This window comes from Trichomycterus rosablanca, chromosome 4 (assembly GCF_030014385.1).
Source record: "Trichomycterus rosablanca isolate fTriRos1 chromosome 4, fTriRos1.hap1, whole genome shotgun sequence".
In the NCBI taxonomy this organism is placed as follows: Eukaryota; Metazoa; Chordata; class Actinopteri; order Siluriformes; family Trichomycteridae; genus Trichomycterus; species Trichomycterus rosablanca.
In genome coordinates, this window is record NC_085991.1 from 46140816 (window position 1) to 46163320 (window position 22505).

Here is a 22505-nt window from a genome sequence, read left to right on the forward strand (position 1 = left end):
TTGTACTGACTGTAGTCCATCTATTTCTCTGCATGATTTGTTAGCCCCCTTTCATGCTGTTAGTCAATGGTCAGGACTCTCCCAGAACCACTAAAGAGCAGGTATTACTTGGGTGATGGGTCATTCAGAGCACTGCAGTGACAATGACATGGTGGTGGTGTGTTAGTGTGTGTTGTGCTGGTATGAGTGGATCAGACACAGCAATGCTGCTGGAGTTTTTAAACACCTCACTGTCATTGCTGGACTGAGAATAGTCCACCAACCAAAAATATATCCAGCCAACAGTGCCCCGTGGGCAGCATCCTGTGACCACTGATGAAGGTCTAGAAGATGACTAACTCAAACAGCAGCAATAGATGAGCGATCGTCTCTGACTTTACATCTACAAGATGGACCAACTAGGTAGGAGTGTCTTATAGAGTGGACAGTGAGTGGACAGTGAGTGGACACGGTATTTAAAAACTCCAGCAGCGCTGCTGTGTCTGATCCACTCATACCAGCACAACACACACTAACACACCACCACCATGTCAGTGTCACTGCAGTGCTGAGATCATCCACCACCTAAATAATACCTGGGTGAAAGCAGGTTAAAAATGTATGCAGAGAAACAGATGGACTGCAGTCAGTAATTGTAGAACTACAAAGTGCTTCTATATGGTAAGTGGAGCTGATAAAATGGACAGTGAGTGTAGAAACAAGGAGGTGGTTTTAATGTTATGGATGATCAGTGTAGTGTTTGATGGACATCTCTAAACACACAAACACACACGTCACACCAATCTTAACAATTAATAAGAACTGCTGAATTCTGGAGAAGTTGTTAGCCCAGTAGTTCTTCCAGCATGACAAGTGAATGATTCATCATCATCATAAATAAAAGGTATAAAAGGTATGATTGTGAGTGTGTCATTAGTTAAATATATCTTTATTATTATTAACAGGATGAAGATCAAACTAAATCTAATAAACAATTAATACAAAAAGCAGTTGTCCTGCAGCTGTAGCATTTGTGGAATAAAGTATTCAGTATTAAATTGCACAGATATTTCTTGATTTTGGCCTGGTCAACTGGTGAGAAATTGTTCTTTCAGCCGGCCTCGTCGATCACATGAAGACAGAGTGTTCTAGAGCTGGGCCGTTCCTGAATCACCCGGGTTAATGATTCGAATCTTTGTACTGAATCAAGAATCACGAGTCCGAAATCTCAATTAACCCGGATCCTATGAGTCCTCTATCGTCCTCTGACTGACTGCTGCTAAGTACACAAGGCGAGTGAGCAGGCTCACCGAAACACCGCGGACTCAGATGATTTGGCTGAACCGACTTCACTCCAGTCTGTGAATCTAAGTAATAAGTTTAATATTCCAATAAACAAGCGGTTAAACACACTGGTGTTCGTTATGTGGCTGATATTATGCACATGCTATTATTATTATCAGTAGTCAAGGTATAGATTAATAATGCAGCATATTTTCTTGTAAGCAAAACAACAACAAAATATACGTATATTATTATTACAATGCAAATGCTTACAGGCTACTTTAGTACTGTAGCACTTAAGGAGTATCACAGCCCCCATGGTAATTTTAAAACCTTGACCCATTAATCTACCCATATGATTGGTAGGTGAGTCCACCCCCCTCTCCCACATGATCAAGATTCCATTTAGAAAAAACTGTCAACTTGTCACTGACATAAGAAATTTGAGGTGCCAGGAGAATTAAGAGAGAAGGATTTATTTACAGAAGATGAGTGCACGGAAGACAAGTGATATCTGGATATCTGGATTTTCATGCAGTAAATCAATCACAATCAGAATGTCAGTACAAGTGACTCAAGTGACCCAAGTGAACCGGATCACATTACTGAGTGACTCAGATTAACATAAGTCCATAAAATGAACCGTATTTACCACCACTAGTGTGTTCGGTCGACTGACAGCACTCAAGATGCAGGTCTTACAAAACATGGGTAAGGGAAAAATAAAGGTCAGAAAGTCAGGAAGTCAGGATGCCAAAAGGAAAAAGGAAGAATTGACTGTCAGCTCTGTTTTTCACCCCCTGGGCCATTTTGTATATAGCTTTTCTCTTTTTATTCACCTAAAGCTTTCTACGAGCAATTGTACACACTTATTATAATGATCATGACTGCATTTTGATAGATTATCAAAGTTATCAAAATAACTATTTACTTCAGAATTTTGTACTTTACATAGTTTGGACTGTGTAAAAATACAATTGTTCTGGGCTGTTAGTAAAATTAGAGTGTGTGTTTGAAAACCTAGTGAGCTGCCTTGCTGTCTTACTGCCTACACAGGCAGCTGCTCAGTAGAGAGGATTCTAATAAGTCATCTACTTATAAGGCAGGTTATTCGAACGCACTACTTAGACAGCGATTCCATCAGTTTTCGCTAACTAAGCTAACACAGTTAGCCTCATGCCATTCAAACTAATGGGATGGGGTGGCACAATGCGCTAGCATGTCAACTAACGTCTCCCTCCGTGTACCGAAAATGGTTAAATTCACTGACAAGCCCGAATTTTCAAATAAATACACCTGTGCACGTTTATACAAATTTAAAAAATCAAAGATTAATTTATTTATTCTGCACCGTCCGCCATGTTTTTTATTTTTCTGTGAGAAAAGTCGTGCCGCACTGAATGCTGGGATTGCTTTCACCGTTAAGGCAGCATCGGATGCTCCCTCATTATTCTGTCAAAATAGCGTTCAGATTTCAGGTGACTTACTAAGGAGCATTTTAAGGCGTCTAGGATTTCGAACAGCCTCCTTCTCGTGAGTGTGCATAGGATGATGTAAAATGCTGTCTATGTAGAGAGATCACTAGGTTTTATATTTATGTATTATGTCACAATGTGCCACTGTTGTGTTTATGTGTAATGTGTATATTATAAGATACAGTGGGTTTTAATACACCGCACTGCAAAAGGTTTTGGAACCACAGGTTTGGTATATCTAGCACTTGCTGTTTCTTCATCACCCAAAAATAAAAATCATTTAGAAATATTTGGATGCCAGTGGTGATTTTGGCTGGCGTGAGGACCTGGGTGGGCTTGTGAGTCCTGGAGTTTACAGCAAAGAGTTTACAATGCTGTCAAACACGGTTCCCGCCCTCACATCTAGAGAGGGCAGATGCCTCTCTCTCTCTTTCCTCTTTCTCTCTATTCAAGATGCGAAGTGAAAATTCCATCAGATAGGCATTTCCTCTTCTGCTGCAGCAATCTGTGCAGGCCAGTGACTGCAACGTTCTTATCTTATCAGCATGCAGGATCTGCTCTGGTCGTGCCCAAACAGGGTAAGAAAGGCTGATGAAAAAAAGTGATTTCTGAGCCTCCATTACAACATTCACACTGTTAAACTTATAGAGGCATGATAGCAATATCTGACACAATATCAGCCTCGTGTATGCAGTGACAGAAGTATAGCAATAAACTTCTTCTTTTCTAAATAATACTTTAAACCTTTTACATGCCACTTTAAAACACAAGGTAAATGATTTTGAAATAATTTAAACCTGCCCATTTTCCTCTATGAATGACTATATGGATCAAGCTTAACATTTTTTTGTGGTGCAGCTGTCTATTTTACTAGATCTGGTTAATCCTTTAGAGCAGGGGTATCAAAAACTAATTTTCACCGAGACCCACATCTGCATTATGGTGGCCCTCAAAGGGCCAATTGTAACGAATCCTGCTGTGATTGCAGTCTGCCATTTAAGTCTTGAAAAACTTGTTGTTTTTCTTGGAGGCTAAATTCTGTGTTTGGTGTCAAAATGCCAAATTGATACTGTATATTTATAATGTATATCTACATTTATATTGTACTCCTTTACCACAGACACAGCCTCATAACACAAGAGATGTACCAGTTTTTCTTCTTGAAGCACAAACTTGTATTCACTTTCTCATCTTTCATTAAATTTCCTCATTCTGCTACAATTTTCTGTTCTTGTACATTTGGGATTATTTGTAACGAGTTAGCATTTTGTGTAAAAATACTAATTGCTATAGTAACGGTAACAACCGTATTTAATTATGGAATTACGGTAAACTCGTAACTGAAATGCTGTAACATACTCGCTAAACATTTACAAACAACTGAGAATATAAACGTCTACTACTTACAGACGATGATTCTGTGTTGGATTGCAAGAGAATTAACGTCTATTTATTATTGTTTAAGCTACTGACTTTACCGTGCATTCTTTTGCCGCTAAAACGTAAAAGTCACATGGCTTCTTAGCAAAGTCAAAGTTAGTTGCCATGACTATGATGTCAACATTGCTGCGTAAAGGCGCAGGTGTCTTATGAAATTATAAGTGCGTCTCTGTAACTACTTGAACCATCACAACAATCATACGTCTTTTAAGCTCTCACGGGCCACATAAAATGACGTGACGGGCCGGATCTGGCCCGCAGGCCTTGAGTTTGACACCCCTGCTTTAGAATTTATATTTTTATATTGCTGGTTATACATTTACTTAAGCTATTTTTTTTTCTTTTTGCTTCTTTCTGCAACCATATAAGTCTGGTTGGGTTACATACATCTATGCAAAAATAAATAAATAAATATATAAATAAATAAATAAATCTGTCTTAGTGAAGATTCAGGTAACTATTTGATGAGATGTATTTACAATTGCAAAAACAAAATCAAAACAATACATAAAAATTCACAAATCTGTATAAAAAAAACACACCACCAGTACAATAAATAATAATAAATAATGTAAATAATAAATGAGATTAAAAAAAAAAATGTATGATTTGTCCAATCTTTGAGACAATTTTTAATAATACAGGCGGCATGGTGGCACAGTGGGTAATGCTGTCGTGTCCCAGCAAGAAGGGACAGGGTCCTTTCTATGTGGAGTTTGCATGTTCTGCCTGTGTCATTGGCATAGGTTTCCTTCTACAAGTCCAAAGAAATGCAGTCAGGCAAACTGGAGCTAGTTAAAAAAATGTTCAGCTACTAAAAATTGTGAAAGATACTAAAAAGTGTGAATGTGTGTGTGTGTTCTGTGATGGACTGGCAACATGTCCAGTGTTTCATGTCTCTTTCATGACCCTGACCAGGATAAAGCTGTGGTAAAACAGACAATTTAATAATACAGAAGAGTGCGTGTTGGGTGTACGTGACACACAAGAGACACTTGTCTTGTTGAATGCCACTCCTTTTCTCAGTAATCGTGCAGCTTAATTCTTAACAAGTTGACAGATTGTTGACAGATTTGATTCTGCACTGTCTGTAATTTTTTTTTTATTTTTTTTTTTTATTATATACAGTATGTGTGTGCGTGTGTGTGTACATCCTGGTGCCCGGCCACATGCCCAGCTGTCCACATGATCTTGAAGTAAACATCATTCAGGGGACCAGTTAACCTTCCTCCACTGCTTCAACATCCAGGTCTGATGCCTGTGTGCTCATCCAACGTTCAGGTAGGTGCTGTTTGATGGTGGACAGGAGTTAGCATGGGCACTCTGACTGGCCTGTGACTATGCAGCCCCATCCACATAAGGCTCATGTATATGTGTGTACTGTAAATACACACTTGTACGCGTGCTAATTTTTGTGCTTAACCTTTGATAAGATAATAAACTGAAGTCAAGTCATCACCTTTATTTCTGTAGCACATTTAAAAGACGAATGTCGACCAAAGTGTTGCACAATAATATCAAATTAAAATAACCACTCAACTGTGCAAACATTCAACAAGGAATATAACATGCATACAAACAAATCAAATAAAAACACTACAACAAGATAGCAGACTACAACAAAAAGCAGATGACTGTTCCAGAGTCTTGGGGCAGCTACAGAATAGGCCCAGTCACCCTTGAACCTCATCCGAGAGTGTGGGATGGCTAAGAGCAGCTGGATGGAAGATCGTAGGGCTCGTGAGGTAAAACAAAAACGGAGAAGGTTAGAGATATAGCTCAGAGCCAAGCCATGCAAAGCCTTAACAATGAATAATAAAACTTTGAATTCAATTATATATTTTACTGGTAACCAGTGCTATGATGCAAGTATGGTACCAGTCAGGAGCCTCGCGGCTGCATTTTGGACCGGCTGTAGACGTGACAAGCTTGACAACTGTTTCACAACTGTTTCACAACTATTTCACAACTGTTTCAAAGTCCTTAAAAGACAGGATGCTCTGAAAGTAAAACTTATCTCTTTAAAATGCTTACATGTTAACAATGAACTTCTCAATGAAATGCATTTATAAGTAATTATCGCAATAACCCATTACAAGTGTGACTGCTTCTCTGTTACACAAGACACCAAAATATTTAAATATAAGCAAATCATTTATGCCTGTTGGACAGAAACTTGCTTGATAAAAAACATCAAATTTAAATCAATAAAGAACCGTCATTTAAAGGTAATGCATCCAATAGTCAAACAGTATAATTGTAAATCAGGACAGAAAATTAATAAAAAATTGGTCAGAAGAATGGGTCAGTGTGTAGGTAGCAAATGGTGTTGGTGTTGCTCAGGTCCGAGAAACTATGTTTCGATTTTCATCTCTGTTTGTAAAACATGCTAGGAGATGAGTGGCTACTCCAAACTGCCCCAGGTGTGAGTCGGTAAGTTTGTACGTATGTAAATTGTGCCCAGATAACAGCCAGGAATCATTGAAGTTATAGTCCCATTGACCGATTCATTAGCAGCAACTAATAATGACTAAATTAACCAATAAATAAAAATAGACAATTTTCAGAACAAAAAAAAAAGACGTGTGTGTTGCTCTGTAGATTATCTGCATTGTCTTTGGTAGCTGAGATTGCCAGGCTGCACTGTTTCCCCTCGGTCCATTGTTCTTCAGAGTTGGCAGGATTGGGGGGGGGGGCAATGGGCGGACCCTCTCATGATGATGGACAGACCGCCTGATTGGTCTCGGTTTCCTGTGCAGACTTGGGTAGCTTGCACGGTTTAACTTCTAGCACTCTTATCATTCCTGACACCCAACCACACACACACACTCGCCCAGACACACACTCACTGGAGTTCAATGCTGCTAGAATTACAGTATATCTAAGTATCTAAGGAAGTGTGGCACTGAATGATTGGAAGGATACTACACATACATACACACAGGCAGTGATACCCAAAATGAAGCCCACCTACATTCCTGCAATCCCACACATTGTGTTAAAATGAAAGAAAGTCCATGTGAGGCCCGAGAGAGAACAAAGCAAGAGAGAAACCAGAGATAGATGGCGAGAAAGAAAAGAAGAAAGGAGGCGAAGACGCAGTGAGAGAGAGGATTAATTGCTCAATCAAGATAACTAGCCAGAACACTTGTGTAGGGGCATGAGTAGGAAAATCCATTTGCTGGGTCAGGGTGTAATTAACCCTGCTAACCCCTGCTTCTCTGGTTCTTCATATTACCTACGCATGTACCCATAAATACACATACACACACCGCTCCAGGAAGATTGCACAAACTGCAGAATAAGAGTGTTATAAAAGAATATTTTTATTAAAAGAAGAAGAAGAAGAAGAGGAGTTCTTTAAAACTGTGGTTCTAGAATCTCCTGTCCTGTGCTTGTTTGGGTTTTTGGTAGTCACTCTGATTTTTCTACCTTATTAAACATGCTAGAAAATGCCTATCTCCTCCAAATTGCCCCAGATGTGAGCTGTAAAGTTTGTGCTTATATAAATGATATCCAGATAACAGCCAGGAATCATTTGAGTTTTGGTCCTGCCGACGGGCTGTGACCAGTAAGCAGCTATAGTATTAATGATAAATAAATAAATCAATAAGTTAAAATAGAAAATTCAGTCAAGTAGCACTTTCAATGAAACTATAGCATTTAGGTACCACCTAAATGTATCTGTTGGTCCTGGATTTTGTAAAGTTGCTTTGAGACAATGTCTATTGTAAAAAGTGCTATATAAATAAAGTTGACTTGACTTGACTTGACTGCAGTATATGTTCTCTGACAGAAACATCTACAGTACATACACTGACAAGCCAAAATATTAGGACCACTCACTTCATATGCTGTCAAACAGCTCTGACCCTTTGAGACATGGGGTGTGTTCGAAAACCTACTGAGCATCCTTGCTGTCTTATTGCCTACATAGGCAGCTGTATAAATAGAGAGGATTCTAATAAGTCATTGACTTATAAGGCATGTTATTTGAATGTGCTACTTAGACAGTGATTTGCTACCTAAGCTAACAAAGTTAGCCTAATGCCATTTAAACCAATGGGATGGGATGGCACAACTCGCTAGCATGTCAACTAACATCTCCCTCCGTGTACCAAAAACGTTTAAATTCGCTGACAAGCCCGAATTAGCAAATAAACGATACTTGTGCAAGTTTATACAAATTAAAAATCAATAATCATTTATTTATGTTTGAAAATAACTCCACCATGTTTTTTATTTTTCTGTGAAAAAAGTTGTGCCGCACTGAATGCTGGAATTGCCTTCACCGCTAAGGCAGCATCGAATGCTCACTTGTTCTTGAGTCAAAATAGCGTTGTAATTTTAAGATACCTTAGTAGTGAGCATATTAAGGCATCTAGGATTTCGAACAGCTGCCTTCTCGGGAGCGCGCACAGGATGACATAAAATGCTGTCTATGTATAGAGCTCCCTAAAATTTCTAACACATCAATGGACTTTTCAAGACATCTGTCCAGTATTTGGTACCATTACCAGATTCTTCAACTTTTGTATATTGCAAAGTGTTGGTTCTACTGGTTTGATCTCTGCTGTGGGTAAATGATGCACACGTGATCAGCAGTACACATCATTTGGGAGAAAACACGATTCGCCAGATTAGTCAAGCTTTGCTGCTCTGATGTAAAGCTCTGATGCCTTTATGCCCATTGTTGTTGCTTTGGATAGTGGACAAGACTAAGCATAGGCATTCTGACTGGCCAGCAGCTACACTGCCTCATACACAGAAGGGTTCAATGCACTGTGTGTTGTCACACATTCATCTCATCACCAGGATTAAAATGATCTGCCATTTGAGCAACGATAGCTTTTCTGTTGGTCTGTACCAGACGCCAAAATCTTAATGTCCTTAGTGTGAATGAGTCTTGGCTGCCCAACAATCTGTCGGCGGTTTGTGGCTTGTCCTTTAAATGATCAGCAACAAACCTCATCTGAGCTTTAGTGTGGTGATTTTGGAACGGGGCGTTTTTCTTGTTCGGCTGCCTCTAATCCCATAGTGATGTCAAACTCGATTGACTCTCAATTGACTGCTGTATTTATCCAACTGAAACTTAAGTAACCTGAGAGTGAAGAATGAGAATAGAAATATAAAATGATGAAATGGATAAGAAGAATCACATACACATAATTGATCAGCATGAAACTGTGTGTGTGTCAGGTTGTACACGGAGCAGAGGAGCGCGTCTGTATTTTAAATACCATCCAATTTACTAAATAGTGTGCTGAATTCGATTTTGATCAGTGGTGAGGCTACTATTCAAGCACACTGTATAGGATTTTGTATGCAGATTGCGACACAGCCCTTCAGATTGCTAAGGTAGCATTGATCTTTTTGCTAATACAGCAAGTTTTGTATGTTATGCCTAAATACTGTATATTACATGCATTCTATAAAACAGTCCTCATTATTTAAGAATTTGATTTTGATTTTCTTGATTTGTTCACTTAACTGTCACACTGCAGCTCTGATCATTCACAATTTTAACTAGCCTGTAATTTATTCTTCCTTTATCTCTAAAACATCTATTTATTTAATTAGCTTTTAAAAAATTTTTAATTATTGGCAAGCATTTGGGCAGCATGGTGGCTCGGTGGGTAGTCCTGTCGCCTTACAACAAGAAGGTCCTGGGTTCAATCCCCAGGCGGGGAGGTCCGGGTCCTTTCTGTGCGGAGTTTGCATGTTCTCTCCATGTCTGCGTGGGTTTTCTCCGGGAGCTCCGGTTTCCTCCCACAGTTCAAAAACATGTAGTCAGGTTAATTGGAGACACTGAATTGCCCTATAAGTGAATGGGTGTGTGTATGTGTGTGTGTGTGTGTGTGTCTGCCCTGCAATAAACTGGCGCCCCGTCCATGGTGTTACTGTGTGCCTTGTGCCCATTGAGAAGCTGGGATAGGCTCCAGCACCCACCCTCCCCGCGACCCTGATTGGATAAGCAGTTAATAAAGTGAGTGAGTAAGAGTGAGTGGCAAGCATTTGGCCACTCGAGTGGTCTAGCGGTAAAGTCTGCTAGCCCAATAATGCTGAGATCTGGGGATTTAGGTTTCAAATGATTGGCTCGGATTGTGGAAGGGGGGTACTAGACATTAGGAGGTGGACTTGTCAGTGCACTCTCAGTGCCAGTCCCAAGCCTGGATGAATATAAGTGGGTTGTGTCAGAAAGGGCATACGGCATAAAAACCAAGCCAAGTCTGGCATGCTGTTCAAATATGCTGTGGTGACCCTTAAATACAGGATCAGCCGAAAGATTAACCAATCAAAGAAATGAGTGCCTAAAGGGCCCCAGAGCTAAACTCTAACTCTTAACTGGGGGCAAAAACTTTTCTATGCTACTGTGGTTTCATGTTTCATGGTTGTATATCAAATATTTCTGTTTTAATCAGAGACAAATAAGGGTTGTGTTTCAAACTACATATCGCAATGAGGATCTATAAATTATCTAACCATTGATGGTGTGGTTACATTTATTAAATGGTTTGGAACACTGCACAGAAACACTAGCCACATGGTATAATTGCACCCTGGACAAAGCGGCAATTGAGTGTCGGTTGAAACACACGCATTTACTAACCTGCCTAAAGGCAATTTAGAGTAGCCAATTCACCTTCTGCATGTTTTTGGAAGGTGGCAGGAAAATCAGAATGAATTCCATAGAGACAGGGCCCATGCTGCCTGATATCCACTTTACTAGCAGTGCCACAAATAGCTATGTCATAAATTTTTTCATTCACATAAGATTCCTCAGTTCAGACTTATCAAAGACTCATGGGTTCATTGTGTTTGTGGTTGGTTCAACACCCATGTTTTTACATCCTAGTCATGTCAGTGTGAGTCTATGCACCACTCATGCATTCCAGCTTCCATTACACGACAGGAAATTTAAGTCCAATCATCCAATACATAGCAAGGCCGAAATAGACTGTAAAAATAAACAAAGTTCCCTGCTTGTTGATTTAATGCATTTACGGACACAATTGCTGAGAATCAAAATGTCTGCCAAGAAAGGAGTACCACATTTCATGCTCAACTATTTGTGGACAATAATGGTTAGGTCGAAGCTGGATTACAAAGTAAACATTATTGAAACGGAACTGCAGGTGAGTGAATGTGAATGTTTTAAAATATTATTATTATTATTATAACTATTCAAAAAGAATTTAAGAATATTGAGAATATTTTGAGAATTTATGTTTCGTAAAGGTAGAGGATTCTAAGCTGATTATAAAACAATAATAATAATAAAATAGCATCACACATTGATAAAGATAATGGGTCTGTCTCAGAACCTAGTGAACTGCCTTGCTGTTATTACAGAAGCAAGAATGTGTTACTACTACTGCTAATGTGCAGCAATACTGTACTTTAAATGCTTAGAAATTAGCATTTACTAACCAATTTCTACCACATATTTATAGCATAAAATGTTTTGGACTTAACTATGTGACTATATAATCAAAACATTTTCAAATATAGAATAATATATGATGGCATATATTAATATATCCTACATGAAGCCTCCAGGCATTCAAAACAAAGGTGCATAATTCATCACCTGCTTTATTTTTGTTTCCAGAACAAAGATTAAAAAAAAAAATCCTCATAACAGTAATGACAGTCATGGATGATGTATACAAGCTTTTATCATTAGCTCACTAAAGAATAAGGTGCTGTTAGTGTCAATGCTAGTGGAAAGTTCAGTTCATTGCCCAATGGGTGACATCAGCGCTCGAAAAGAAAATGAACAAAAATATATATACTGTATATGTAAGCGAGAGAGCCAGAGTCACTACCATTTCACACTGCCAACAGAACATGGAGAGAATCATAACATCCTGACAGGAAGATCTTGTGGAAAATAATCAGATGGGCTTTGATGAGAGACTGAGCTACCATTTCAGACCAACGCCAAACCTCCATGCACTGTGTGCTTCCTGACCCCGGAGTCCACTTCATTTTTATTCACTCTTCATTTTTAATCACATTTTTCCTCTGACTTTCTAATCATCAGCACATCACAAGGCTCATTAGATAAGAGCAGGGTGATGAGCTTGTGAAATGTTTATATTAAACCAAAGACAATAATAATTACTTATAATAATAATAACAATAAATTAGACTAAAACAGTTGTCTGTCATCGCCTCAGCTTGTCAAAGAAATGTTGTGGTGCGCTCTTTATTCCAAACCTCATTCTGCTGTATTCACAGCCCATGACTTTCATTTGCATGAAATCAAGCAGACAGCCACAAGGTATTTATAATGAGGAACATTGGCTGTTCAATGAGCCATATTAAAGAATTCTGTTTAAAAGTGTTAAGTTAAAAAATCTAGAAGCAGCATCAACTCCAAAAAAAGCAAACCAAGCGAACCAAAATTAGACATAGAAGCTCACAAATCCGGACTACTGAGTCTTGAGCATGGCACATAATGCTATTAGTTTCAGTTTGCATTACTACTACATCCAAACTGCAACTTCATTGCTTCGAAACTCGCCGGTCATTGGATAAATGCCGTGATTTTGTCCCGCCCCCGGACGCTGAGCGTCTCTGGGGATGAATGGAGCTGTGGGTGGGTCTGGACGCTGAGCTTCTGCAAGATGATTGGAGGATCAGTCGAAAGGCTGAATCTCGTTTTCATTGACAGCTATCACTGGGAGCTTCAGTCCCATCACGGATTTTGCGAGTGAAGTCGAAAGACAAACTGCAACCCATTTTAGGACATTTTCTTGAAAAGGAACGGAGGGCAGAATTTATGTATAAATAAATTGACAAATTTTACAATGTAAGCCGACAATGAGCTTCCCCTCTTTGAAAGACCAGCAGCCGCCACTGGTCCTTACACAGCGTTTGAAGACCCCACCCACATAGCCCGGTCACCCCACCCACATAGCCCGGTCATCCCGCCCTGTAACAGACTGTAACTAGAAGTAATAATGAAACATATCAGCACGAACTCTACCTGCTGTGCTGTCTTGCCAGCCACTTGTAAATCCTACACTAAATCACTCTTTTTCATTCCTAGTTTCATATGTTTTTATATACTGTATGTCTTAGATTGAAGAGATGTATTGAGGTAAAGAAAATTTAAAAAACTTGGAGATTTATCATGAATTAAGCCTTAGTTTCTGCATCTGTGCAGCACAAATACTACTAGCTGTAACTCCATTTAGCCATGATTTAGCAGTGCATGTAGCATCTAATGCCTACATTAAGATGTTCTTTAGGAATTCCATATTATTAATACTTGTGAATCACTAAAACCTTTTTTCCATTGTTTTGCTCTTTTACTAATTCCCACTTTTTCTATTTGACATGTCGGGTCCCGATGAAAGACCCACGGGGCTGCTTATCAGCCGAGCTGTCAAACCTGACTAATAAAATGTGACAAAGGAGATGACTATGTGTTTTCCTTAATGGATTTGGTTCGGGAACAAAGGTTCGGTCCTTCCTGTTGCAGCGAGGCTGCCATGCTTCCTCAACCTGAGCATGTTGCCCTTTTTCTCCGAATAGAGACTAAGGGCATTGTCTTATCTCAGGAGGGCATGGGGCTAAGTCAGGCTTCCTATTTTCACACTCTAAAAGCCCTTAAAGCAGCTTTGCTTTGCAGAGCATGACGAAGAAAGCTGGAAAAATAGAACAATAATGGAAGGCCACCAGTACAGCCTTAGTCATTTGCAAGAGCAACCCTAATCCTTCACCTGTCAATCATATAGAATGTTTTCGTTAGGCAGTTTAAAGGATTTCCCAAGCTTGCAGGTCTTTTTGGAAGTCTGGGTTTCAATTGTCTGTACTAGCAAGGTACATTTTGCAGCACAGGTTCTCTGATGATTATATTAAATGATGATATTGAAGCCCAAATTACAGTTCAGTCATTAATCAGAGAGTACGTCAAAATGTACCTGCCACCTTGTGCCATCATGCCCTCTGTAACATTCCAGGTGTATATCAATGATCCTCACAGCCTGGCAGGTAAAACTCAAACATTTAACTCAAGCACATATTATCCTCGAGTCTAGCCAGTTTTTTTCCCCGAAACCTACAAATTGTCAGCCTGTCAAACTACACTTGGCACACCACCCAAAATGATCATCTTACCTCAAGAACAAGAATCTACAAGCTCTGTTAAGGTGAAGTGCCAAGTGCACTTTGCTGACTGCTCGTAAAAGTCAGCGCTGCAGAATGTATTCGTTTATGGGCAGGGGTTAAATAAGGCAATTGCTTATCAGTACCCTGTATAAGACGAGTCTGCTCACCAGGGCAGAGGGAAAAGGTAGATCTTATTGCTGAGTTGTCGTGTAATTAGTCTGTAACGACACCCATTATTAGAAGCTTATGCAAGTGCATTGCTAAGCCAGTTTGACAAAGAAATACCAATTGTTTTTCTTTGTATTTAATATCACTTTGATTTACAAAGATCCAAAATAAATAGTACTTAGTGTACTTCAACAGTCTTATACATGGTAAGCAGGTAATGGGTGTTTGGAGAAGGATAGAAGAAGAAAAAAGGAATGACAACATGCAAAGAATGAACGTAAATTAGTAAATACGATTCTGCATGCTCTCCATAGTCTGCATGCTTGCCAAGTTCAAGGTGAAGACAGGACATGCAAAGTATCTTTATGTAAGGAAACACTGTAAGCAATACAGCAAGTAGGCGAGTGAAAATACACCATGTGCTTGTGGACAAATGTATGTAGACACCCCTATTATTACTATTATTATTCAGGTTCAGGTGTTCCAGTCTTAGCACGAGTATGCGCCTATGCATAAATCAAGGTCAGTAAGCCTATGGTTTGACAGGTTTGGTGTGGAGGAACTCCACTGGCCTTTACAAAACTATGATATCAACCACATTAATTACCCACAGAATGAAGTGGAACATCATTTGGGAGACAGTTCTTCTCATCCCAAATCAGTGCCTGGCATCATAATTGCACTTTTAATTAAATAGGCAAAAGTGTTTCTTGAGGAGTGCAGGGATCAAGTTCATTTTGATGATTCTCACAAAAGAAAGTGCATTTTCTGGTCAGATTGGGCATCAAATTTTATGTCATTGCTCTACACGAAGTACAAGGGACACCAGCGTCAGACTCTATTTGGTTATCTTACTGTCACCAATCGGGCTTTGTGTTGCCACTCCCCTCTCTCCAGGAGCACATGGTGGAGGGGTTTAGTGACAAGTCAATGTCCTCTCTTCATGATTGGTCAATGATGCTAATGATCAACAGCTGCTCCTCGTTGCAGGTAATGCTCAGGGCATTTAAGGGAGCAGCTGTGGATCCTTTAGCGGAGACAATTTTGCCTTTGTCATTCTCATGTTTATTTGATTCCTTGCTCATGTTATAATAGTTTGGTTTGTTCATGCTCTTGTCTAGTTCATGCCCTTGTCTAGTTCATGCCCTTGTTAGTCCACTCATGCTCTTGTTTGTTTGTTCATGCTTCTTGTTTAAGTCTTGGTTAGTTCATGTTTTGTGTTAGTCAGTTCAGGTTCGTGTATGTTGCATGCATGTATGTTTAAATTAGTGTTAGAATTTAATTTAGATTCAGCATTGTTCATGTTTAGAGTAACGTTAGCATTAGCACAGGTTGTGTCTTTGTGTCTGGTCTTGTGTCCCGTCTTGTGTTTTGCTACTCTTAAACGTTTTGTAAAATATCTCTGCGTGTGTGTCCACCCCTCTCTTGTCACGACTAGCCCTATTCGTTATAGTTACAAAATCTTGCCGTGTGTGTGTTTGTGGCTTTATAACACAAATAAAAGGCAGTACATGCAACTTCTATTTGAAGTTGACCTTGACTGTCATTTTCCTCCCTAAAGTTTATTACTCAAAACAATTACTGCAGCTATAGTGCAGCTTGTACATCCCACTCAATCAGATTTTATTGTAATTAAATGACATAAAAAAACATGGTAAAATACATGTGGTAACAATGTCTAATTTGCAACTAGTCAAATGACACCATCCATTCTGTTGTATTCATTTACATAAGGTGAACCGGGTATCAACATTGGATCTGCTTCTAGTTTCTGGTTACAGTGTGTTTTGTATTTGCTTATTGGCTTTGCTTTGTGTCAGCAACTTAAGAGGGTAAGCACTTTACAGTAAGTGGTACATTAACGCTCTAATATTCTGCCATTTGAAGTTAATGTTTACCAAACCTTCCTGTAGTTTTCTTTTTAAAACAAACATTTGAGCAGTTCTGCAAGTTGTGCATCAGGTTATACCGGGTTATACCGGCCCTTCTGTTGGTTTATTCATATGAATTACATAATCAGATCTGTCTCTTGTTTTTATTTATGTTCTACATTTGCTTGTTGGTAATTTATTTACTTTTTTACAAATCTGGCTGCTTCACTTTGTCGACATTTCAGCAAAACTAAAGTCTAAACTAATAAAGGAGTTTTTTTTGCCACATGCACACATGCAGTCACTGTCATTTATTTTATGTAGTGCTCTAGGCTAATTTTTTTTTTTCACAGTTTTACTAATGTATAGCAAGTGTGTGTGTGAGAGGTGGTGGTAAGGGCAGTTTGTGTACTTTTTAGTATAAGCTGTAATTAATTGTAAATAATATTTGGATTTATACTTTTATTTCCTGTAGTTTCTTAAAAATATATACACCGATCAACCATAACATTAAAACCACCTCCATGTTTTTACACTCACTGTTTATTTTATCAGCTCCACTTTCCATATAGAAGCACTTTGTAGTTCTACAATTACTGACTGTAATCCATCTATTTCTCTACATACCTTTTTAGCCTGCTCACCCTATTCTTCAATGGTCAGGACCCCCACAGAGTAGGTATTATTTGGGTGGTGGATCATTCTCAGCACTGCAGTTACAATGACATGGTGGTGGTGTGTTAGTGTGTGTTGTGCTGGGATGAGTGGATCAGACACAGCAGCGCTGCTGGAGTTTTTAAATACTGTGTCCACTCACTGTCCACTATATTAGACACTCCTACCTAGTTGCTTCACCTTGTAGATGTAAAGTCAGAGATGATCGCTCATTTATCGCTGCTGTTTGAGTTGGTCATCTTTGAGATCTTCATCAGTGGTCATATTTTTGGTTGGTGGACTATTCTCAGTCCAGCAGGGACAGTGAGGTGTTTAAAAACTCCATCAGCGCTGCTGTGTCTGATCCACTCATACCAGCACAACACACACTAACACACCACCACCATGTCAGTGTCACTGCTGTGCTGAGAATGACCCACCACCTAAATAATACCTGCTCTGTGGTGGTCCTGGGAGAGTCCTGACCATTGAAGAACAACATGAAAGGGGGCTAACAAAGCATGCAGAGAAACAGATGGACTACAGTCAGTAATTGTAGAACTACAAAGTGCTTCTATATGGTAAGTGAAGTCGATAAAATGGACAATGTGTACAGAAACAAGGAGGGGGTTTTAATGTTATGGCAGATTAGTGTATGATTTTAATTATAAAATTATATCAGCTTTAACCTTGCATTTGCATGAGGTATATACCAATCATGACTTCACCCTTAGTTTCTGTTTTCTATGGACAAGCCTGTAAATTACTCAGAATTTCACGTCTGAACTGGCAGCGTAGGTTTTTCCACCTACACTCATTAACAAATCACCATGCACTGGAAAGTAAAGGTAAAGTTTGTAAAAGACAGTCAAGACCTGAAAGTCAACCCCAACCCATCTGATGCCTTCTTGGCACTCTTCATAATGCAGAATGTTGTACAGCCAGACATTACCTGGGCTGTAAATCAGATTTATGATAAGCTCTAACATTAAATCAGAGTGGCATTAATCAACATGACACTGAAGTAAGTCTGGTACGTCTGAAGACTAAAATAGAGTTAATGTCTTTATTATTGGTAATTTATATGCTAAAGTGAACCACATTATGGATCGTGGTGGGTTCTATGGGTATTTCTGGAACAGTAACTAAAACTGCACACTTACTTTTATCAGTTTGTAGCAGTATCTGGCTAGTTACATGTACATTTTCAGCATTTAGCAGACGCTTTTATCCAAAGTGACTTATAGTTTTGTGACAGTATACAGTCTAAGCAATTGAGATTAAGGGCTTTGCTCAAGAGCCCAACAGTGGCAACCTGGCACAGGTGGGGTTTAAACCAGCGACATTTTGATTACTATTTCAGTACCTTAACCACTAGGTCACAGCTCCTATTTAAATAATCATACTATATTTTAAACTTGAGTAAGGCTGAAGAGCCATGAATCAAAAGAGAAAAATATTACCTAAAACACTAAGTGGCCAAAATATTGCAACATCATGTAAGCTGATTCCAAATGGCATTCAAAATAGTGTACATTTTTTTTGAAAGTGGTAACCTAGTGGGTAAAGTTTTCGTTATCAATTGAAAGGTTGTGTGTTCGAACCCCAGCTTTTTATATATACCTGTATATATACTGATCAGCCTTAACATCTAATGCGCCCCCTTGTTTCTACACTCACTGTACATTTTATCAGCTCCACTTACCATATAGAAGCACTTTGTAGTTCTACAATTACTGACTGTAGTCCATCTGTTTCTCTACATACTTTTTAAACCTGCTTTCACCCTGTTCTTTAATGGTAAGGACCCCCACAGAGCAGGTATTATTTGGGTGGTGGATCATTCTCAGCACTGCAGTTACAATGACATGATGCTGGTGTGTTAGTGTGTGTTGTGCTGGTATGAGTGGATCAGAACAGCAGCGCTGCTGGAGTTTTTAAAATACCGTGTCCACTCACTGTCCACTCTATAAGACACTCCTACCTAGTTGATTCACCTTGTAGATGTAAAGTCAGAGACGATCGCTCATCTATTGCTGCTGTTTGAGTTGGTCATCTTCTAGACCTTCATCATTGGTCACAGGACGCTGCACACGGGACGCTGTTGGCTAATTATTTTTTGGTTGGTGGACTATTCTCAGTCCAGCAGTTACGGTGAGGTGTTTAAAAACACCTGATCCACTCATACCAGCACAACACACACTAACACACCACCACCATGTCAGTTTCACTGCAGTGCTGAGAATGATCCTCCACCTAAATAATATCTGCTCTGTGGGGGTCCTGACCATTGAAGAACAGCATGAAAGAGGGCTAACAAAGCAAGCAAATAAACAGATGGACTTCAGTCAGTAATTGTAGAACTACAAAGTGCTTCTATATGGTAAGTGGAGCTGATAAAATAGACAGTGAGTGTAGAGACAAGGAGGTGGTTTTAATGTTACGGCTGATCAGTATATTAATATCAAATAAAGGCATTCTAATATATCCAGTGTAACCGTGGTTTGACGTCACTACAGCAGCTCTGTGATCGAGTGTGATGGTTTTGCAAACACAAAACACTTCAAAAGCCTGATCGCCATTCATAACAGTTTACGTAGCTTGAAGTTAAAGCTGAAGTGGACGTTTTGCGTGTGACTTATTTTTGGTCCTCAAATGGCCAAGCAGTGCAATCAAGGGTCGAACACAGACCCAAATCTGGTACACAGATGAGCTTGAGATATTCCACAGTATGCAGCCCAATAGCTAATTAATCATTCCTCTGGGCTAGTCAGGATAAGATAAAAAGCTACTTAGGCTGCAATTAGGTAACGGACTCAGGGTCATGCCAGCACCCTACGGGAGGCAGGCCCTGTACAGGCCAGTGAGCCGCGTTAATGGTAGCAGCATGGGATTGTGGTCCAGAGAATACGCCAGACCGAACTCTATGCTAAGCAGCAGTGGCGGATGTCCAAACCTCACCCACCATTTTGGGCTGCCCACTATCTGAGCTTCCAGTAAAGCATGGATGTCAGGCTTAGGTCAAATGCCTCGCCGCTGCAGACTTGCGTCAGAACTACTGGCAAAGCTGAGACCTCGCCGCACATTCCTGGTCATGTATGTGTTTTTCTGATTCTGTAAAAGGTTGGACAAAGGGAGAACAGGAAGGGACTTATAAACCTGTAAGATTTTTAAAACACTTAGGCATGACTATGCTGTTTTGAAAACTGTTTGTTGAAATAATAATAATAATAATAATAATAATAATAATAATAATAATAATAATAATAATAAATAAGCATCCTGGTGTCCCTATCAACAACAATTTCAATATTCAAAGCCAATTAACCATCTGAAAAAGATCTGGCCAGATTCACAAGGAGGGTACACTGTACTTAACATATGCAAATGTGAAAAGCCAAAAAACTCAATCATTTTTCAGGCTGGATTTAGCTTAATACTGACATTCACGTTGCAAAGGTTGAGAAACAATACACAGATCAGCCATAACATTAAAACCACCTCCTTGTTTCTACACACATTGTCCATTTTATCAGCTTTACTTACCATATAGAAACACTTTGTAGTTCTACAATTACTGACTGTAGTCCATTTGTTTCCCTGCATACTTTGTTTGCCCCCTTTCATGCTGTTCTTCAATGGTCAGGACCCCCACAGGACCACTACAGAGCAGGTATTATTCAGGTGGTGGATCATTCTCAGCACTGCAGTGACACTGACCTGGTGGTGGTGTGTTAGTGTGTGTTGTGCTGGTATGAGTGGATCAGACACAGCAATGCTGATTGAGTTTTTAAACACCTCACTGTCCCTACTGGAATGAGAATAGTCCACCAACCCCATAAGTAAAGTCATTTACTTAAAAAAATCTATAGGTTTGGATACTGGTTGGTAACACTGGTCAGGGCACCAGTTCATTTCCTAAACACTCACTCACTCACTTTCTTAACTGCTTATCCAGTTAGGGTCGGGGGTGCTGGAGCCTATCCCAGCTTTTCAATGGGCGCAAGGCACACAGTAACACCCTGGATGGGGCGCCAGTCCATCGCAGGGCAGACACACATACACGCACCCATTCACCTATAGGGCAATTCAGTGTCTCCAATTAACCTGACTGCATGTTTTTGGACTGTGGGAGGAAACCGGGACCGGCCTTCCTAAGGATCAAACCCAGGACCTTCTTGCTGTGAGGCGACAGTGCTACCCACCGAGCCGCCCCCAATTTCTAAAACAGCTAGTTAAAATATTTTGAAGACATTTTTTTATTTTCTCAGACAGTTAGGAGTCTGGCACAGATCTTGCCACATATCGTGTCTTTACCCATGCAAGGTCTTAGATCATTTCTTTATAGACCTATTAAGGTGTCAGATTAAGATTAAGGCCATGATTAGCATCCACAGCATTTATTACAGTTGAGGGATGAGCATGAGTCAGGAGCGGCAGCATAACTGGAATAATTATGAAACCAGTACATCTACTGCACATACTAAAAAAGCTTCTTGCAACTATCAATAATAAAGATCTTCCACATTCTAATGACAGGCCAAAACCACACAACGCCCCAATAAACTGTAAGTCAAGTTGTCATTTTGCCAGCAGTTGATGCCCTCGGGCTCTTGTGTTTCTACGGAATGTTTGTTGGCACGATCAGGCTAAACAGCTCGGAATAAATTCTTATTAATTCCTCGTCAGAAAACTAAAAAACAGTGTGTTGGCTCACTGCCAGTTTCTCTAAAATGCATTTCTGGCTATGTAAATAGGTATTAAAAGTTAAATGCTCATCACCATGTGTTCATCACCATATAAAACATGATATTATTAATGATATAAAATTAACAAATGCATGGTAGACAACAGGACTAGTTCTGGCAACAACACTTGTTCACAAAGCCACACGTCAATCAAGGTGCATTAGGCAACTTCTTCTTTTCTTATTGCTTTTAACTTGTTAAAATATACTTTTGCTTGGCAAGTTTGCTGCCCTAGCATACCTTCTGACATATTTCTGTGATGATTGTTCAGTAAAGCTCAGTCCAAGTCTAAAAATCGCAATGCATTCTTTTCAGAATAATGAAAATATGAAAATAAAACACATTCATGATAGTTGCATGCAATTTTTAACCTTTAGTGAATTATTTGTTAAGTATTGATAAATAATATCCAATGGAATTAAATCATGACTTAAAAATTAGGAAAACTATGATAATAAATAACATTAAAACCACCTCCTTGTTTCTACACTCACTGTCCATTTTATCAGCTCCACTTACCATATAGAAGCACTTTGTAGTTCTACAATTACTGACTGTAGTCCATCTATTTCTCTACATACTTTTTTACCCTGCTTTCACCCTGTTCTTCAATGGTCAGGGCCCCCACATGACCACCACAGAGAAGGTATTATTTAGGTGGTGGATGATCTCAGCACTGCAGTGACACTGACATGGTGGTGGTGTGTTAGTGTGTGTTGTGCTAGTGTGAGTGGATCAGACACAACAGCGCTGCTGGAGTTTTT